Source organism: Arachis ipaensis, chromosome B08 (genome assembly GCF_000816755.2).
Source record: "Arachis ipaensis cultivar K30076 chromosome B08, Araip1.1, whole genome shotgun sequence".
NCBI classification, from domain to species: Eukaryota; Viridiplantae; Streptophyta; class Magnoliopsida; order Fabales; family Fabaceae; genus Arachis; species Arachis ipaensis.
This window is the reverse complement of record NC_029792.2, coordinates 102,470,039-102,473,730: the sequence shown is the minus strand read 5'-3', so window position 1 is coordinate 102,473,730 and position 3,692 is coordinate 102,470,039. Positions and strand designations below refer to the sequence as shown.

At 31.6% G+C, this 3,692-nt stretch overlaps 1 pseudogene; it reads right to left on the bottom strand.

Annotated features, from left to right (window-relative positions):
• Positions 1-3,692, bottom strand: part of LOC107613358 — a 10,701-nt pseudogene that overhangs the window by 1,907 nt on the left and 5,102 nt on the right.

Sequence of the window (3,692 nt, the reverse complement as noted above, 5' to 3'; positions counted from 1 at the left end):
ACCATCCTTTTTACAGACCTCACTGGTGCCTCCGTCGCCACAATAAGTGACTGCACACGCACTTTTGCCATCGATTTTAAGGGAGTAGGCGGCACCAACTGCTTGAGGAAGCTGTGTCCTGAATTTCTTGCCAAATAACATTAGATTTATTCAGAGTGCATGCCACCAATTAACAATTTGATTGCAATGATTTTAATTTGTTCTTACGCAATGGGGGACGACACTGTGAAGTAATTATGCTTGTTAGACCCGTAGTGTATTGGCATCTGCCTGCCTTTTCCCAAATCACTTGTGTTTCCAAACAACTGGTCCACAAATTGTTGCAGTGTGAAACCGCGCCACAATAGCACTCCTGGCTCCCGGTACTAGCAGTTCCAACAGATTACACATTTACAGTGTCAACAAACATGCATCTCCAATATGTGCAAGCTTTATTAAAACATACACAAATACACCGTGACTGATTTTTTGTGTGCAGAAACATTTTTTTTAACTATGTTACATCTATATCAAAAATTAGCCACTAAATCAACTACCTGCATGAATATATGTCGAAATACAAAATATACACTAGAAATTAATTAAATAATACATGTACTTATACACAAATATATGATAACTAATTTGGTGGTTGATTTTTGGTGTATACGTAATATTTTTGTTATTAAAATATCTATGACTATCTTCTAGGAATATGAAGTTCAATGTGAATACTTAGTTAATAAATTATGAAATTATAACCATTAGGAGCTGAAGTACATTGGAATTTCAATGATCCTGTATGTACAGGAGATTCAAAATAGTAGAAAGTATGATACTAGAAACTGTGAAAAAAAAAAGGTTGAGCTTCAGTAGAGAACACCAAGTTTAAGATGGTAGACAAACCTGAGGCAGAATGATATCATCAAAAGAAAGTGCAGCTGCAGATGCAATGTTAACAGCTTCTTCTCCCATTGAGGTGAGGTAGAAGGAAATTCTTCCTTGACGCTGCACTTCGTAGAATATGCTGTCCATAGTTTGAAGAGTGACCATGTCCGAGTACATCTTCACAGCCATTTCTTTGCTGATCTGTACATAGTTGCTGTATTTCATGGGCATCCCATTGTCATCAAGAACTCTATAGCAAGGCACCCTTTTCTGAATAGACTCGGAAACGAATCTCATCTCCGAAGTGAAGGCAACTTTCCCACCAGGAAAATCAATGACCTGACAGAGTGAAAAGCTTTTAGTAAATCTCTGATGGATAGATGGATAAAGAAAAACTTCCTAGAAACAAAGTCCATAACATGAAACAATTATTTATACACTTGTGCTAACTAACTAATTGATAGTAGATAATGCTAATGTGACAAACACCAATGCTCAGCAGAAGCAATCCATAAAAAGCATGGCGAGTGATCAACTTATGTTACAAAAGATTTCAGAAAAATGGTAAACACCCACACTATACGGTTCCTTTGCAGTAAATAAATACACCATATGCAGCACTTTTTTTTATACTAATTCTATCGACCATCTTTACACCAGAAATGCACAACTGATGGTAGGACACCAACAACTGATCATGAACCTGAGGAACTGAAGCATGAGATTACTAATCTAATTCAAATTTATGCCTAAGTATTTGACAAATCGATTGGCTAGCCTCCTGCTCCAACTTTTAATCGCTCAAGAACAAGGATGGAACTTAGCAGTTTTGCACCGATTGTCGGGCATTGAATACGATTACAGTTAAGGATAAATTTCTGATACTGACAGTGGATGACTTACAATGCAAGCTACACAGAGCACATATATTCTCCAAATTGGATATGAGAAAGGGTATTACCAATTCCTCGTTGATCCTTCAAACAGGTACAAAATAGCATTTAAAACCCATCATGGCTTGAAAGAATGGATAATTATCTTATTTAATTTGGCTTAACTAAGCGCCAGCTACTTTTCAAGCTTTGATGAACTTTGTAAGGAAGTTTATGTTAGTATTTTCTTTTTTTTTTTTTTAAATGACATTCTTGGGAGGACCATTTGTTTCGCATTAGAAACTGCTTTAAAATTGTTTTGTTTTCTTTTCTTTTGGCATGACTGGTATAGAATACTATTTTTTAGGCCTAGTTGAAACAATTACATGCATTTTTGGACTTGTCTGGATACTAAAAACACTTCACTAAATAATATGTTAGTAATGCTGCCCTTTAACTGATTTATTAAAGAAAGACAAAAAATATATAGCAGATATTTAAAAAAGCAACTAGGTAAAGACTAAAAACCATCGAATCAAATTAGTCAATTCAAAGTTCAAGGGTTTTGTGAGGAATATATGCAGTCGAGAGCTTCAAAGTATGGCATGATATTCTCCTAGTCTTCCCCTCCATTAATATATTAATGCCAAGCTAACTGCCATTTTACAGGTTATATACATCTAATATTCATCCCTCATTTCGGGAAAAAAAAAATATTCATCCCTTAATTCCATACATCAGTGGTGTTTGGTACTTCTCCATGTGCACACTACTCAATTGTCAATAATATCATAGCAGGTATACCCAATCAATAATTAGAAAATATAATGTAGATATCAAAAATTAAATATTATATATTTATATATAAATATATTATTTGATTTATTTTATTATATTTTATACTGTTAATTAATTTAATAATTAATTTTAGTATAATAATAATAGAAAAAGTCTAGGGGACCAGCAACTTTTGTGTTTTGTGGCCAACACTTAACCATCAAAAGAAAAGTGAGGGATCTCCCACCATTAGATGTAATCTCACACCATTAAAAACATTATTAATGGCCAATTGATGGTTACAAAACACAAAAGTTACTGACCCCCTAGCACTCCTCATAATAATAATAATAATAATAATAATAATAAATATATTTGAAATATGTTCAATTGTTTAAAATTTTATTATAGATAAGGTTTTTATCACGTGTTTACTATTTTTGTTCTTGTTGGATTATCACGTGCCATTTAAATATTAAAATATTGATTTAAGAACATTCTAGCGAATTTTCATTGACAAAGGCACAATAAAAAAAAATAGTACGAGATAACCATGAAAGAGATGTAATAAAAATAAAAATTAATAAAGAGATAAAATAAAATTAATAGTGTGTCACGGAAACGACCTGATGAGACTGGCAGACTAGTTGTAGTGGAAATGACGACGACACTTGTAAAGAGATATAATAATAATAAAAATAAAAATTAACAATTTGAATTGAAAAAATAAAATTGATTATTTTTTATAATATTAAGTTTAAAAATAAACTAAATTAAATATTAGAGATAATTTTAATAGATTTTGATAAAGTTAAAAAATAAAAAATATTCTTTTGTCATTTAGAAAATATTAAACACTATCTCCATGATGGATAGATAGATAGTGGATAAGAAGACATTATATATTTTATGATACAAAAAATTCAATAAGATAGACCTTTTTCAGACCTTTATGATCCAAACAATTGAGACGTCTGTTGTGAGCTCTATCATATTGAACCAAGAAATTATTAGGTGTACCTAACTTAGTTATATATGGGTAAGCTACGTAAGTTTTAGGTCCGGCTGGGCTTTTAATTTTATTTTTATCAGTCTTTTTCAGAATTTAATAAGAAAATTGACTTCTTTTATTATTTTCTTAACAAATTTTAAAAAAGAAAAATTTATCAAAATTTG